The sequence below is a fragment of the Rhinopithecus roxellana genome, chromosome 2, assembly GCF_007565055.1.
Source record: "Rhinopithecus roxellana isolate Shanxi Qingling chromosome 2, ASM756505v1, whole genome shotgun sequence".
NCBI classification, from domain to species: domain Eukaryota; kingdom Metazoa; phylum Chordata; class Mammalia; order Primates; family Cercopithecidae; genus Rhinopithecus; species Rhinopithecus roxellana.
The window spans coordinates 161,388,821-161,406,368 of NC_044550.1; the positions used below are offsets into that span (position 1 = coordinate 161,388,821).

General features: G+C 40.7%; 1 protein-coding gene and 1 pseudogene across 2 annotated transcripts in view; one reads left to right on the forward strand and one right to left on the reverse strand.

The window, feature by feature from the left end:
* Positions 1–17,548, reverse strand: part of CD38 (CD38 molecule) — an 86,302-nt gene that overhangs the window by 41,590 nt on the left and 27,164 nt on the right. The window lies entirely within an intron of this gene.
* Positions 10,422–11,063, forward strand: LOC104658169 (annotated as a pseudogene). The gene has a single exon (XR_004055000.1). The product of XR_004055000.1 is annotated as a cell division control protein 42 homolog pseudogene (transcript).

Sequence of the window (17,548 nt, forward strand, 5' to 3'; positions counted from 1 at the left end):
ACCAAAAAAGAGTCTATATAGCCAAGACAATCCTGAGCAAAAAGAACAAAGCTGGAGGCATCACATTACCTGACTACAAAGTACACTACAAGACTACGGTAACCAAAACAGCATGGTACCAGTACCAAAACAGATATATAGACCAATGGAACAGAACGGAGACCTTGGCCAGGCACAGTGGCTCATGCTTGTAATCCCAGCACTTTGGGAGGCTGAGGCAGGCAGATCACAGGTAAGGAGTTCAAGACCAGCCTGACCAACATGGTGAAACCCCATCTCTACTAAAAATACAAAAATTAGCCAGGCGTGGTGGTGCATGCCTGTAATCCCAGCTACTCAGGAAGCTGAGGCAGGAGAATTGCTTGAACCAGGGAGGTGGAGGTTGCAGTGAGCCAAGATCGTGCCACCACACTCCAGCCTGGGTGACACAGCAAGATCTCATCTCAAAGAAAAAAAAAAAACAGAACAGAGACCTCAGAAATAATACCACACATCTATAACCATCTGATCTTCAGCAAACCTGACAAAAACAAGCAATGGAGAAAGGATTCCCTATTTAATTAATGGTACCAGGAAAACTGGCTAGCCACAAACAAAAAGCAAAAACTGGACCCCTTCCTTACACCTCATATAAAAATTAACTCAAGATGGATTAAAGACTTAAATGTAAAATCTAAAACCATAAAAACCCTAGAAGAAAACCTAGGCAATACCATTCAGGACATAGGCATGGGCAAAGATTTCATGACTAAAACACCAAAAGCAATTGCAACAAAAGCCAAAATTGACAAATGGGATCTAATTAAACTAAAGAGCTTCTGCACAACAAAAGAAACTATCATCAGAGTGAACAAGCAACCTACAGAGTGGGAGAAAAATTTTGCAATCTATCCATCTGACAAAGGTCTAATATCCAGAATCTACAAGGAACTTAAACAAATTTACAGGAAAAAAACAACCCCATCAAAAAGTGGGCGAAGGCTGTTAACAGATGCTTCCCAAAAGAAGACATTTATGCAGCCAACAAACATATGAAAAAAACCTTATCATCACTGGTCATTAGAGAAATGCAAATCAAAACCACAATGGATACCATCTCATGCCAGTTAGAATGATGATCATTAAAAAGTCAGGAAACAACAGATGCTGATGAGGCTGTGGAGAAATAGGAATGCTTTTACACTCTTGGTGGGAGTGTGAATTAGTTCAACCACTGTGGAAGACAATGTGGTGATTCCTCGAGGATCTAGAACCAGAAATACCATTTGACCCAGCAATCCCATTACTGGGTATATACCCAAAGGAGTATAAATCATTTTACTATAAAGACACATCCACACATATGTTTATTGGAGCACTATTTACAAGACTTAGAGCCAACCTAAATGCCCATAAATGAGAGACTGAATAAAGAAAATGTGGCACATATACACCACGGAATACATAAAAAAGAATGAGTTTATGTCCTTTGCAGGGACACGGATGAAACTGGAAGCCATCATTCTCAGCTAAAAAACACAGGAACAGAAAACCAAACACCACATGTTCTCACTCATAAGTTGGAGTTGAACAGTGAGACACATGGACACAGGGAGGGGAACAACACACACTGGGGCCTATTCGGGGGTTGGGGGCAATGGGAGGGAGAGTATTAGGACAAATACCTAATGCATGTGGGGCTTAAAACCTAGATGATGGGTTGATAGGTGCAGCAAATCACCATGGCACATGTATACCTATGTAACAAACCTGCACGTTCTGCACATGTATCCCACAACTTAAAGTAAACTTAAAAAAAGATAACATGTAAAAATCAATCAATTTAATATGCTGTATTTTGTAGAATAAATGACAAAAACCATATGAGCATCTCAAAAGACACATACAAAAATATTAGACAAAATCCAAGACTCTTCTGATGAAAAAGAAACAGTGAGAAAATTACAAATAAATTATAAATAAATTACAAAAATTACAAATAAAATGAAATTTCCTCAACCTGATAAAATTCATCTATTAAACTCCACAGCTAACATTATACATAATGGTAAAAGATTGGATGCTCCCCTTAAGAACAAGTACAGTCCAAAGATGTCTGATTTCATTCCTTATATTCAACATTGTATTGGAGTTCTAGCCAAGGAAATTAGGTGAGAAAAAGAAACTAAACTCATCCAGATTAGAAAGGAAGAAGTAAACCTATCCCCTTAATGGATGACATGATATTGTATATAGAAAATTCTAAAAAATCCACAAAAAGGAAACTGTTAGAACAAATGAACATGTTCAGCAAAGTTTCAGGTTACAAAATCAGTATACAAAAATCAATTGCATTTCTATATACTATCAATGAAAAACATAAAATTGAAATTTAAAAAATTCCATTCATAATAGCAGCAAAACAACTAATATTCTTAGGAGTAAATACAACAAAGAATTACAGGACGGGAATGCTAAAAAATCCAGAACACTGTTAAAAAGTAAAGAAGACCTGAAAGAATGGAAAAACATTCTACATTCATGGATCAGAAGACTTAAGACTTAGTATTTTTTTGTTTGTTTTTTGGTTTTTGTTTTTGAGACAGAATCTCACCCTGTTGCCCAGGCTGGAGTGCAATGGCGCAATCTTGGCTCACTGCACCCTCCGCCTCCCGGGTTCAAACGATTCTCCTGCCTCAGCCTCCTGAGTAGCTGGGATTACAGGCACACACCACCATGCCCAGTTTTTTATTTTATTTTATTTTAGTAGAAACGGGGTTTTACCATGTTAGCCAGGCTGGTCTCGAACTCCTGACCTCGTGATCCACCCACCTCAGCCCCCCAAAGTGCTGGGATTACAGGCGTGAGCCACCGCGCCTGGCCAGAAGACTTAATATTGTTAAGATGACAGTATTCTCCAAGCTGATTTACAGCTTCGATGCAATTGCTATAAAAATCCCAGTTCCCTCTTTTGCAGATAGTGACAGTTTATCCCAAAATTCATATGGAAATGTAAGGAACACAGAAGAGCCAAAAATCCTGAAAAAGAAGACCAAAGTTGAAGAGACACATACTTCCTGATTTCAAAACTTACTACAATGCTACAGTAATCAAGACAATTGGTACTGGCATAATGATGTAATCACAAGACCAGTTCTAACCGGCCCTACTCTGTTGATAATAGTATGTCAAGTTATTTTACAGGCACAAAGCCAAAAAGTTGTAAGTCACGCAGCCAAAGAATGCAGAAAAGAAGACGTCAACCTTGAATAACACCCAGAAGAAAAATTCCTCTCCTGCCCCACCACAGAAGCAAATGGTCAAGACATGACTGGAACCTGAGGGCCCAAACATTTTTAAAAGCAAGAAACCTGAGCCCAGGCACGTCCAGTGTTAAGACCCCTTACCAAACCTTACCATAAATGGTCTTGTTTAAAGTCCTTCTAATCGAAACCTGCCCCACCAGTGCTTCTGCATACTAGCTTACCCTCCCTAACCCATAAAACTTGTCCCAGATCCCAGATAGGGAGACAGATTTGAACTTTGCCTCCTAATTCCTTGCAAGTCAACCTCATGATAAAGGTTTTGCTTTTCTCAAAAACCAGTTCCATAATATTAGCTTCTCTATCTGTCAGGCAGAAAGCACATTGTTCAGTAACAATGACAGAAATATAGATCAATGGAATAAAGAGTCCAGAAATAAAGTCTTAGAGTTATCATCAATTAATTTTAGACAAGAGTGCCAAGGCCATTCAATGGGGGAAAAAAAATCACTTTTCAACAAATGGTGCAGGGACAACGAGATATCCACATGCAAAAGAATAAATTAGGACCCCTATTTTACACCACATACAAAAATTGTCTCAAAATGAATGAAAGACCTAAATGTAAGAGGTAAAATTTAAAAATTCTTAGAGGCAAACATAGAATAAAAAAATTGTCATAACCTTAGATTAGGCAATTATTTCTTAAATATGATACCAAAAGCACAGCAACAAAAGAAAAGATGTATAAATTACACTTTATCAAAATTAAAATCCTATGTTCTTCAAAGGACACCATCAAGACAGTGAAAATAAAATTCACAGAATGGATTAAAATATTTGCAAATATTATTTGTTTCAGGACTTGCATACAGAATAAAGGGCTCTTATAATTCAATAATAAATGGATAACCCAATTAACAAATAGGCCTTAATTTTATACACTTTTTTATAAGAGACATAAAAATGGCTAATAAACACATATAAAAATGCTCAACATCATTAGTCACTAGGGAAGTAGAAATCAAAACCGAGAGATACCACTTACCCACTCACTAGGATTGGGTTAGGGGTTGAATTACGTCCCATTTGAAATTCACATGATGAAGTCCTCAGTCCAGTACCTTAAAATGTGACCGTTTAAAAATAGAACAGTTGCAGGTGTAATTAATTAATGCAAGGGTGGCATCCAACAATCATGTTTTAATAAGCCCTCCAGGCAATTCTGATGCAAGTTTAGGTTTGAGAATCATTGGGTTATACACGAAAATGTGAAGAGTTCAACCGTGGTTTCTTTCCAGTATCTGAGCACCATATTTCTACTTCATCCACACTTGCCTTTGAAAGCCCTGCCAGGAAACTATTATTAACCTGGTTTTCTCCATACATTATATATTTAAGGAAAAAAAAAGCTGATTGCATTTTGTATTTCAATGTCAATCAAAATTTATGGGGCATCATTGTGGATAGTTTAGAGAAAAGAGATTTGGCATCGATTTTGCTTTAGGGGATCTTGTTTTGATTCCATTAATTAATGCAGTGGTCTTCTTGGGAACTTCCTGTTCCCATACTCCAACTCCCTCATAAAACTCTTCTACATCTTTCCTTAGCAGCATCTTTGCAGACAAAGATGGAAGAATAAGATAATTTTCCGCTATAAAAGATCTGTCCAGAAAGAGAAATTCATGTGCACTGAGCACCTACATGTACCAGATGCTTTCAAAAGTGTGTTCATATATAATCACCAAAACTTGTATTGAGTCCCACAGAGAATTAAAAAACCTCCAAAATTATTCTTATTCTTCTTGGGTATATATACCCTACTTCAAGAAACATTACCTCAGCATTCAAGAAAAGTCCAGTTACAAATTTAACAGAATTCCTTGTTTAGATGGAGCAGACCTATAGAACACTAGAGTTGAAACAGACCTCAGAAGAGTTTGTAACTTAACTCTTTGCCCTTTCTACATCTCATGAATCCGAGCTTCAGTGTGCCCTACAAATAAGAGAAAATGATGAGAAGCAATGAGAAATCTGGGGGCAGGTTTTATGAAGCTATCTCTTTTATCCTTAAAGCCAAACACTTCACCTTGGTTGTGCAAGTCAATTTTTTTGTTGTTGGTTTAGATATATATGTTGAAATAAAAAGGGATTGGGACTGCAGTAGACAGGGATGGGGGCAGATCTTTTCGACTAAAGAAGCAGCAGAGAAGGACTGAGTCATTTCTGGAAGTTCAATAATATTTTTCTTCAAAGATTCTTCTGTTCCAAAATTGGAAGCCTTCATCAGGAGAGGTCTAGGAGTGCCTGCAGTTGGGATGGGGAGACAGTGTCGTGGCAACTGTTAGCTCAGCAGCCATTCCTGAGAGCTCATTCTGTGCCTGTGATTTACTCCTTCCTAAACCAGAAGTGCTGTTGAAAGTCAGAGGTTCTCAGCCCTGGCCACACTTCAAGTTCACCTGAAGAGCTTTGGAAAAGATGCAGTGCCTGCTTTCAGACCCACCAAGTCAGAATGGGGAAAGTGGAAGACCCCAGAACTAAGAATTTCTAAAAAGGTCTCCCAGGTGATTCTAATGGTCAACTGGGGTGATGGCAAGTAACCTAACGAAACCCTTTCATTTCGCAAATGAGGAAAAGGAAGTTTACAAAGGAAATGTGACTAGCCCGAGGTCACACAGCTGTTAAATGTTAGACAACCAGTTACTCAACTGAGTTTTCCCCAGCACTTAGGCAGAACCAGAACCCGCAAGTGTCTCCTGATTCCCTCCAACACCTCCCTCCGCTGCTACTGCCTTACTTTACTTCCATTTCTTACAACCAGTTAGCCAACAATCAGCAATGACTAATCATTGTAACAATTATAACAACCACAACAATTAACATTTACCAAGTGCTTTCTTCACATAGCCATCTGGCTAAGCGTCTTACAGGCATCTCATTGGGTCCTCATTCACACAAACCTATTATCTCCAGTTTACCTATAAACTCAGAAGACCAAATAACTTGCCCAACACTCCACAACTAGAATATCCCAGCCAGAATTTGCATCTTGTACTGTCCAAGTCCAGACCACATACCCTTAGACACTTCATCAGACAGCCTCCCAAGAGGCCATCCCAAACATTGCTTCCAAGAACAGAGAGGAGCCCTCTACAATATTTGTAGAGAAAGAAAAGCTTTTTTAAATAGCTATTTTTCCAGAGCCACCTGACTCAGCCACCATGATGGAACCAAATAGTTACCAGAGAGCCCAGACAAGGCTAATGCAATCAAGCAAACAAATCTGAAAGTAATTCATAACATCATTTTGAACTGTTCAACTATAATTCCTTCATCCTAGTACCTTAAAACCAGGGCATCTTCAATGATTTTCTGTCCAAAAAAAAAAAAAAAACTTGGAGAAATCACCCCACACTGATCAATCCATGTTTTAAGAATAGCTATCCCTGGACAGTAGTATAGAGTTGTTTTGTGACCTTCTATTCTCCTTCTTACATTCTCAATTTTTCTGTGATAAGCATATATTACAATGGGGATCATGACAAAGCTTTGATTTTCTTGTTAAATTGCCTGGACAACTATACTAAATGTTGGAGAATCTTGGAGGGTCTTAGGAAATGGGAACATCTCAGGTCCAAGCACCCTTGGTGGTCACCTGTTATTTCTGTGCCTCTCCCAGCTCTTTTGGCCACAATGTATCCTTTCTCATCCCTCATCCAGATAAAGACCACACTGTGTAACCAGGTAAGACAATGTTGGTGCCCCAGATGCATGTGCTGAAGTCTAATGATGTGAAACGTGGAGTGGAGTGGGAGGCTAGGACTACAGACCTCTTCCAATAGAGCTTTCTCCCCAAACACTTCCTTGCATTCTTAAGCAAAATTGGATACCAAATCACACAAGAATCACAGAACATACCCAGAATCACAGTACGAATAATGTCAGGGAGACAGGTAATAAAGAGGCTTAAACAAAGCAAGGAGAGAATGAGAGAATGGCACGACCTGCAAAGCCCCGCTGGTCCTGCCTTCCTTCCTGCATGGGACACGTGCTTTCAGGCCCAGAAGAATGAATACGGCCACTAAGTGAGGTTTCATGGGGTTCCTCACACAGTCAAAGGGATCTAAGGGATGAAGTCTCCAATTTATTTCAGAGAGAATTGTACAGTTTACATGATCTTCCAGGGAATCATGCCTCATGGATTCTGAATTTAGTTTTCAGAAATAATCCTTTAATCAAGGACACCCTGCTAAGGGTATTCTAGAGATGGATCTCTGTTTTAGCAAATATTTTCAGTCTATCTGCCTAGAGCTCCAATAGAAAAGGAGATTAGACCAGCTCACCTGCCTTCCTCTGGTTCCCTCGAGTTCTCTCTCTCTCCTCAAATTGAGTAAAGTGATCCCAGTCTAGCTGCTTTAGCTCCTTCCTTCTGGGACCTCATATGCATGGGTTGTATTGTATGTGGAGATGTTGGTAATGACAAAGCAGTGCAGCCCCCCAACACTCTGGAGCTGGCCTGGTCCCCACAGCTGGGTGTTAGTGTTCTCCACCTGAGCATAAGCAACTCCATGGGACACTAGCATCAGACAAGGCCACTGTGTACGTGGTCTGTCACCATGATAGACCATGATGTGAACACAAGCAAAAATGGCATCCAAACCACAAAGTAACAGCCAAACATCCTTTTATCACAGCTGATAGGAGTGACTGCCGCTTCTTTACTTATTACAGCTTCAGCCTTCTCATTCTTGCAGCCCAGTAGAGGAAATTTATTTAAACATCCTACCGCAGACTTACCACCATCCCCCTACTTCCTGGCAGCATCCAGGAAAAGCCAGCCTCCTTGAACCTTTCCCCCAAATCTCCTAAAACAAGCCCAAATCCTCAGTAAGTCCTTTCTAACGTTATCAGATAAAACCTGTCCCACCCTCACGGGTCCCTATGCTGAGTGTCCTCCCTTCTTGCAGACAGCAACAAACCCATCTTTTTCAATTACAGTGTGTTCCTGGTGGTCTTAGGTTGCGGAGGCATTGACAATAACAATCTTGAATGGGATATTTAAGAATCAAAAGGATTATGACAATCAGACTGCCATAATCAGTGTTTATGCTTGGCCAAAGCTCCGTGATCACCTTCTGAACAAGACAACTAACCCACTGATGAAAGTTATCCTGGAAGACTGGAGAAGTCTTCATCTGTTAGCAGTTTTCTGCTCACCTCCTCAAACGGTGACCTGAGGCTCAACACAGCATAGGCTGGGCACAAATGTCAAGATTCAAGGTCAATGTCATGTTCTCCCCTTTCCTACCATTCTGTTCCTGCCAACGGATCCTGGACCTCTCACTCACCCTATCCCCCCGTGCATCATTCCCTCGAGTTCACCTCCTACCACTTCCTTCTACCTTCTCTGACCTACCCAAGGTGGATTGACTCCAGGTGCTCAGAGGGAGGAGGCAGCACTACCAGGAGAAAGGGAAAGTCATGATCACCAAGGAGCATTCACCACCTGCCACTGTGCCAAGTGCTTCACATTTAAATCTCACACTAGTCCATGGGTGGGGTATCAGCACCACCCCTGTTTTCGAAATAAAGAGACTAAAGCTAGAGAAGTTTATTACCTTGTCCAAGTGGCAGAGCTGCCTTACATGCCAAACTTTGTTTTTTTTTTGCAAAGCAATGCTGCCTCCCACAGGAAATTTACAATCATGGCCCTACCCACAGAATAGGATTGGTTCTAACAGAAATGAGGATCTGAGACTCCAAGAGTTCTCGTTCCCCTAGATGGTACAAAAGGTTCAAGACCAGAATAGGGCAGAGTTATTCCCCAGTGCTGGGGTAAAGTGAGTCAGGCAAGAGGGCACAGGGCAGGAAGCGGTGAAAACACAGATCTATTCGGTGGTTACATCCAGTTTGTCTGTTGTCAGCCTACTTCAGGTGTCATAGTGCTGTGCTGGCACCTCTCTCTAAACCTGTACCATTCTCACAAAGAGCAACTATGTTTCAAAATCCCTGTCAATTAAAAAACATCACCTTCATAATGTGTCCCTCTCCAGGAAAACTCTCACACTCTAAATCCTCTTGCCTAAAAGCACTCAGATCTTGCAGGGTAATTACATTCATCCTTTGAATTTTACAGCTGTCAATTCCCATAGAGCAGGCTGTCTGGGCTCAAAGAAAACAAGCAGGTTAAAAGCTATTAATTCTCAAATTTAAGGCTATCAGAACCTGTATTTAAGGTAAAGACTGCCACCTTGTGGGAGGAGTGAGTGATTGGTGAGAGTCACTGCAACAATTAGGATTATCTAAGTAGAATCTTAAAATCAGAAAACTCTTCAGGCTGAAGGAAAGCTTAGAAATCATTAATTAGCTTAGAAGTCATCAACCCAGCAAATATTTATTGAGCACATACTAGGTGCTAGAAACACTTATGAGAACTTAGGGTATATCAGTGAACAAAACACAGGTCTCTGTCCTTATAGGAGTTTACATTTTACTGGAACAAAGACTGACAATGAACAACAAACATAATTAATATGTAAGTTATAAAGCATGTTAGAAATTTATAAGTTCTATTGGAAAAAGGTAAAATAGACTAGAATGAATGTCAAGAATGACGGAGGAGGAGGTGTCAGTGGTATTAAATAGGGTGGCATTAAATACGGTGGACAGTTGACATTAAATAGGGGGGACATATTTGAGTAAAGAATTGAAGGAAGCGAGGGACTTAGTCCCACAAACATCCCAGGAACATTCTAGGCAGAATAAGCATCACAAGCCATATAAGAAAAAAATTAACAAATTGGACCTTAACTAGATTTTTTTAAAACTTTGCTTTTTAAGAGTTTTTAAAAGTTTCCATTAAAGAAAATGGAAAGGTAAGTCACAAAATGAAAGAAAATATTTTTAGTACACATCTGAAAAAGGACCTGTTTTCAGAATATATAAGCTTCCTACAAGTCAATAATAACATCAAAGAAACTAATTTTTCTTATCACTTTTAAAGACACGTAATTGCACATATTTATGGGGTGAAGGGTGACATTTCAATACGTGCATGCAATGCATAATGATTGAATTTGGGTAACTGGCATATCCATTATCTCAAAGGTTGATCATTTCTTTGTGCTGGTAATGTACAAAATTTTCTCCTCTCAGTACTTGAAAACATACAATACGCCCCGGTGGAGAAGCTGAGGTCAACATCAGATTTGAAATATTTAAAGTGGATACAAAACTATTTCAGCAATGCAGACAATTAAGTGTGTTGTTGTGGGTGACGGTGCTGTTGGTAAAACATGTCTCCTGATATCCTACACAACAAATAAATTTCCATCGGAATATGTACCAACTGTTTTTGACAACTATGCAGTCACAGTTATGACTGGTGGAGAACCATATACTCTTGGGCTTTTTGGTACTACAGGGCCAGAGGATTATGACAGATTACGACTGCTGAGTTATCCACAAACAGATGTTATTTCTAGTCTGCTTTTCAGTGGTCTCTCCATCCTCATTGAAAATGTGAAAGAAAAGTGGGTGCCTGAGATAACTCACCACTGTCCAAAGACTCCTTTCTTGCTTGTTGGGACTCAAATTGATCTCAGAGATGACCCCTCTACTATTGAGAAACTTGCCAAGAACAAACAGAAGCCTATCACTCCAGAGACTGCTGAAAAGCTGGCCCGTGACCTGAAGGCTGTCAAGTATGTGGAGTGTTCTGCACTTACACAGAAAGGCACAAAGAATGTATTTGACGAAGCAATATTGGCTGCCCTGGAGCCTCCAGAACCGAAGAAGAGCCGCGGGTGTGTGCTGCTATGAACATCTCTCGAGAGCCTTTTCTGCACAGCTGGTGTCAGCATTATACTAAAAGCAATGTTTAAATCAAACTAAAGATTAAAAATTAAAATTTGTTTTTGCAATAATGACAAATGCCCTGCACCTACCCACATGCAAGGCCCATAGGTATGGCCCCCTTTGCCCTCCCAGTACTAGTTAATTTTGAGTAATTGTGTGTTGTCAGAAAAGTGATTAGTACTAGTTTCTGTTTTGTTGTTTCAAAAAAAAGGTGGTTTTTGTTTGTTTGTTTGTTTAAAAGCAAGGCATGCTTGTGGATGACTGTAACAGAGTAACTGGAATTGTTGAAGCTGCTCCCTGGTTCCACTCTGGAGACATTTGGGACATCTTAGTGTTTTGTTTTGTTTTTTTCCTCCTCTTTTTTTGGGGGGAGTGTGTGTGGGGTTTGTTTTTCAGGCTTGCTTTTTAATTCATTAACCAGTGGATAGCCCTTAAGGGGAGGAGGATGGATTGACTCCACATTCCACTTCCTAGATCTAGTTTAGAAAACATGTTCCCCATCTGGTGCTCTTAGGAAGGAGTATAGTAAATGCCTCATTTAATAACACTCCTTTTTGAAAGTTGCCTTTTCTCTCCACCCGTGAGTAGATCCAGTATTTGATGAAACTCATGAAAGTGGGTGGAGCCTGTCTTGCCCCTCCTCTTTTCTAGGACGCACTATATGGGACTGTGACTTTCAAGGACATTTGTTTGCCATTCACTGTTTTTTGGGGAAGTTGATTTCTAACTTCTTTCACTGATAAATGAAGAAAAGTATTGCACCTTTGAAATGCACCAAATGAATTGAGTTTGTAATTTAAAAAAACTTTTGCCCTCTCAGTCATTGTCTTATGTGCTTTGCAGCTCAGTACTATATGGTGTTCCTAGAATGCAGCTGAAGACCTGGTATGTAGAGGAAATACGAGGGGCGGTGCTAGAAGACAGACATCTGTGGAATGATTCACATCCTCTCAAGTTAGGAGGATGGAGGCCTGCTTCATTAAGAAGCTGGGGGTAGGGTGGGGGTGGGGAGAACACTTAACAACATGGGGACCAGTCAGGAGAATCCCCTTATTTCTGTTTTGCATATGAGGAACACTAGAGCAGCCAGGTGAGGCTCTCTAGTTTAATAAAAATCATGGAAAGAGTCTTAATGAAGACTCTTAATAAGCGTTAATAGGGATTTTATCAGCTTATTTTGGTTGCAGTTTCCAATTTTTAAAAATGTTGAGGTAATCTTTGCCACCTTCCCAATCCTAATTCTTATAGATTCATTAGTGTTGCACCAATGCTTTCTCACGTCTCAATTCTTTGTATATGCATTCTTTTCAGATGTATTAAACAAAAACCCCTCACAAGCCAGCCTGAGGGTTGTTATTTTCCCTTCATCTCTTACTTTTCAGATACTGAGGAGTGGGAACTTGACTCCTGATAACATCAATTTCTAACAAACTTTGAGATAAAATTTTAAAGCTTTATTATTTTTATTTTACTTTCTGGCATTTAGTTTGAGATAATATTTGGCCCTCTATATGTTCAGGTTTGTGCTTTCTCCCCTACATTTGACACTTCCCTTAAATACCAAGTAGGTCCATAATAATTCTTAGTGAAGCAGTGTTCAGGAAGCTCACTGCTCATGGTGGAAGGAAATGTTAGTGTACCTTTAATCCACAGATCATTGGAAAGCAGCTCCTTTCCCAAGTTTTCTGCATCAGTGGTTCTCAAACTTGGCTGCTTACTGGAGTGCGCTTGAACAATGTGATTTTTAAGTTTTCCAGGCTTTCTAAAATGTAGCCAAATTTGGGAACCACCACACCTAGGTGGTTATCTCATACTACTTCTATCAGAATACGGATTGTGTGCTGTGAATCTGAATATGGGATACATTTTCTTTAGGTAGCAAGAAAGGTTTATTTACCTTTAGGACATTATACTGATCTGCTTGAGAATCTTAGAAACAAAGAACCCTTAAAATCAGTTAAGGGTGATACGTTGTGGTGTCATTTTGATAGTTCTCTGCATGGAGTCATGTTTGGCATGATTTGCATACTGTGCTAGAATTAAGCTGGGTTAGTTGAGAAGGGATTAGGAAGAGGCAGATGTAAGCTTTAACAGTTCAGGAGGGCGGAGCAAGATGGCGGAATAGGAACAGCTCCAGTCTCCAACTCCCAGCGCGAGCGACACAGAAGACCGGTGATTTCTGCATTTTCAACTGAGGTACTGGGGTCATCTCACTAGGGCGTGCCGGACAATCGGTGCTGGTCAGCTGCTGCAGCCTGACCAGCGAGAGCTGAAGCAGGGCGAGGCATCGCCTCACCTGGGAAGTGCAAGGGGGAAGGGAATCCCTTTTCCTAGCCAGGGGAACTGAGACACACAACACCTGGAAAATCGGGTAACTCCCATCCCAATACCGCGCTTTAAGCAAACGGGCACACCAGAAGAATATATCCCTCACCTGGCCGGGATGGTCCCACGCCCACGGAGCCTCCCTCATTGCTAACACAGCAGTCGGCGGCGATCTAACTGCAAGGCAGCAGCGAGGCTGGGGGAGGGGTGCCCGCCACTGCTGAGGCTTAAGTAGGTAAACAAAGCCGCTGGGAAGCTCGAACTGGGTGGAGCTCACAGCAGCACAAGGAAACCTGCCTGTCTCTGTAGACTCCACCTCTGGGGGCAGGGCTCAGCTAAAAAAACAACAGGGGAAGCAGGAGAGGCCTGAGCAGACGCGAACGACTCTGTCTGACAGCTTTGAAGAGAGCAGTGGATCTCCCAACACGGAGGTTGAGATCTGAGAACGGACAGACTGCCTGCTCAAGTGGGTCACTGACCCCTGAGTAGCCTAACTGGGAGACATCCCCCACTAGGGGCAGTCTGACACCCCACACCTCACAGGGTGGAGTACACCCCTGAGAGGAAGCTTCCAAAGTAAGAATCAGACAGGTACACTCGCTGTTCAGCAATATTCTATCTTCTGCAACCTCTGCTGCTGATACCCAGGCAAACAGGGTCTGGAGTGGACCTCAAGCAATCTCCAACAGACCTATAGCTGAGGGTCCTGACTCTCAGAAGGAAAACTATCAAACAGGAAGGACACCTATACCAAAACCCCATCAGTACGTCACCATCATCAAACACCAGAGACAGATAAAACCACAAAGATGGGGAAAAAGCAGGGCAGAAAAGCTGGAAATTCAAAAAATAAGAGCGCATCTCCCCCTGCAAAGGTGCGCAGCCCATCACCAGCAACGGATCGAAGCTGGTCAGAGAATGACTTTGACGAGATGAGAGAAGAAGGCTTTAGTCCATCAAACTTCTCAGAGCTAAAGGAGGAATTACGTACCCAGCACAAAGAAACTAAAAATCTTGAAAAAAGAGTGAAAGAATTGACAGCTAGACTAATTAATGCAGAGAAGGTCATAAACGAAATGACAGAGATGAAAACCATGACACGAGAAATACGTGACAAATGCACAAGCTTCAGTAACCGACTCGATCAACTGGAAGAAAGAGTATCAGCGATTGAGGATCAAATGAATGAAATGAAGCGAGAAGAGAAACCAAAAGAAAAAAGAAGAAAAAGAAATGAACAAAGCCTGCAAGAAGTATGGGATTATGTAAAAAGACCAAATCTACGTCTGATTGGGGTGCCTGAAAGTGAGGGGGAAAATGGAACCAAGTTGGAAAACACTCTTCAGGATATCATCCAGGAGAACTTCCCCAACCTAGTAGGGCAGGCCAACATTCAAATTCAGGAAATACAGAGAACGCCACAAAGATACTCCTCCAGAAGAGCAACTCCAAGACACATAATTGCCAGATTCACCAAAGTTGAAAGGAAGGAAAAAATCTTAAGGGCAGCCAGAGAGAAAGGTCGGGTTACCCACAAAGGGAAGCCCATCAGACTAACAGCAGATCTCTCGGCAGAAACTCTCCAAGCCAGAAGAGAGTGGGGGCCAATATTCAACGTTCTTAAAGAAAAGAATTTTAAACCCAGAATTTCATATCCAACCAAACTAAGTTTCATAAGTGAAGGAGAAATAAAATCCTTTACAGACAAGCAAATGCTTAGAGATTTTGTCACCACCAGGCCTGCCTTACAAGAGACCCTGAAGGAAGCCCTAAACATGGAAAGGAACAACCGGTACCAGCCATTGCAAAAACATGCCAAAATGTAAAGACCATCGAGGCTAGGAAGAAACTGCATCAACTAACGAGCAAAATAACCAGTTAATATCATAATGGCAGGATCAAGTTCACACATAACAATATTAACCTTAAATGTAAATGGACTAAATGCTCCAATTAAAAGACACAGCCTGGCAAACTGGATAAAGAGTCAAGACCCATCAGTCTGCTGTATTCAGGAGACCCATCTCACATGCAGAGACATACATAGGCTCAAAATAAAGGGATGGAGGAAGATCTACCAAGCAAATGGAGAACAAAAGAAAGCAGGGGTTGCAATCCTAGTCTCTGATAAAACAGACTTTAAACCATCAAAGATCAAAAGAGACAAAGAAGGCCATTACATAATGGTAAAGGGATCAATTCAACAGGAAGAGCTAACTATCCTAAATATATATGCACCCAATACAGGAGCACCCAGAGTCATAAACCAAGTCCTTAGAGACTTACCAAGAGACTTAGACTCCCATACAATAATAATGGGAGACTTCAACACTCCACTGTCAACATTAGACAGATCAACAAAACAGAAAGTTAACAAGGATATCCAGGAATTGAACTCATCTCTGCACCAAGTGGACCTAATAGACATCTATAGAACTCTCCACCCCAAATCAACAGAATATACATTCTTCTCAGCACCACATCGCACTAATTCCAAAATTGACCACATAATTGGAAGTAAAGCACTCCTCAGCAAATGTAAAAGAACAGAAATTATAACAAACTGTCTCTCAGACCACAGTGCAATCAAACTAGAACTCAGGACTAAGAAACTCAATCAAAACCGCTCAACTACATGGAAACTGAATAACCTGCTCCTGAATGACTACTGGGTACATAATGAAATGAAGGCAGAAATAAAGATGTTCTTTGAAACCAATGAGAACAAAGATACAACATACCAGAATCTCTGGGACACATTTAAAGCAGTGTGTAGAGGGAAATTTATAGCACTAAATGCCCACAAGAGAAAGCTGGAAAGATCTAAAATTGACACTCTAACATCACAATTAAAAGAACTGGAGAAGCAAGAGGAAACACATTCAAAAGCTAGCAGAAGGCAAGAAGTGACTAAGATCAGAGCAGAACTGAAGGATATAGGGACACAAAATTCCCTCCAAAAAATCAATGAATCCAGGAGTTGGTTTTTTGAAAAGATCAACAAAATTGACAGACCGCTAGCAAGACTAATAAAGAAGAAAAGAGAGAGGAATCAAATAGATGCAATAAAAAATGATAAAGGGGATATCACCACCGACCCCACAGAAATACAAACTACCATCAGAGAATACTATAAACACCTCTACGCAAATCAACTAGAAAATCTGAAGAAATGGATAATTTCCTGGACACTTACACTCTCCCAAGACTAAACCAGGAAGAAGTTGAATCCCTGAATAGACCAATAGTAGGCTCTGAAATTGAGGCAACAATTAATAGCCTACCCACCAAAAAAAGTCCAGGACCAGATGGATTCACAGCTGACTTCTACCAGAGGTACAAGGAGGAGCTGGTACCATTCCTTCTGAAACTATTCCAATCAATAGAAAAAGAGAGAATCCTCCCTAATGCATTTTATGAGGCCAACATCATCCCGATACCAAAGCCTGGCAGAGACACAACAAAAAAAGAGAATTTTAGACCAATATCCCTGATGAACATCGATGCAAAAATCCTCAATAAAATACTGGCAAACCGGATTCAGCAGTACATCAAAAAGCTTATCCACCATGATCAAGTGGGCTTCATCCCTGGGATGCAAGGCTGGTTCAACATTCGCAAATCAATAAACATAATCCAGCGTATAAACAGAACCAAAGTCAAGAACCACATGATTATCTCAATAGATGCAGAAAAGGCTTTTGACAAAATTCAACAGCCCTTCATGCTAAAAACGCTCAATAAATTCGGTATTGATGGAACGTACCTCAAAATAATAAGAGCTATTTATGACAAACCCACAGCTAATATCATACTGAATGGGAAAAAACTGGAAAAATTCCCTTTGAAAACTGGTACAAGACAGGGATGCCCTCTCTCACCACTCCTATTCAACATAGTGTTGGAAGTTCTGGCTAGGGCAATCAGGCAAGAGAAAGAAATCAAGGGTATTCAGTTAGGAAAAGAAGAAGTCAAATTGTCCCTGTTTGCAGATGACATGATTGTATATTTAGAAAACCCCATCGTCTCAGCCCAAAATCTCCTTAAGCTGATAAGCAACTTCAGCAAAGTCTCAGGATACAAAATTAATGTGCAAAAATCACAAGCATTCTTATACACCAGCA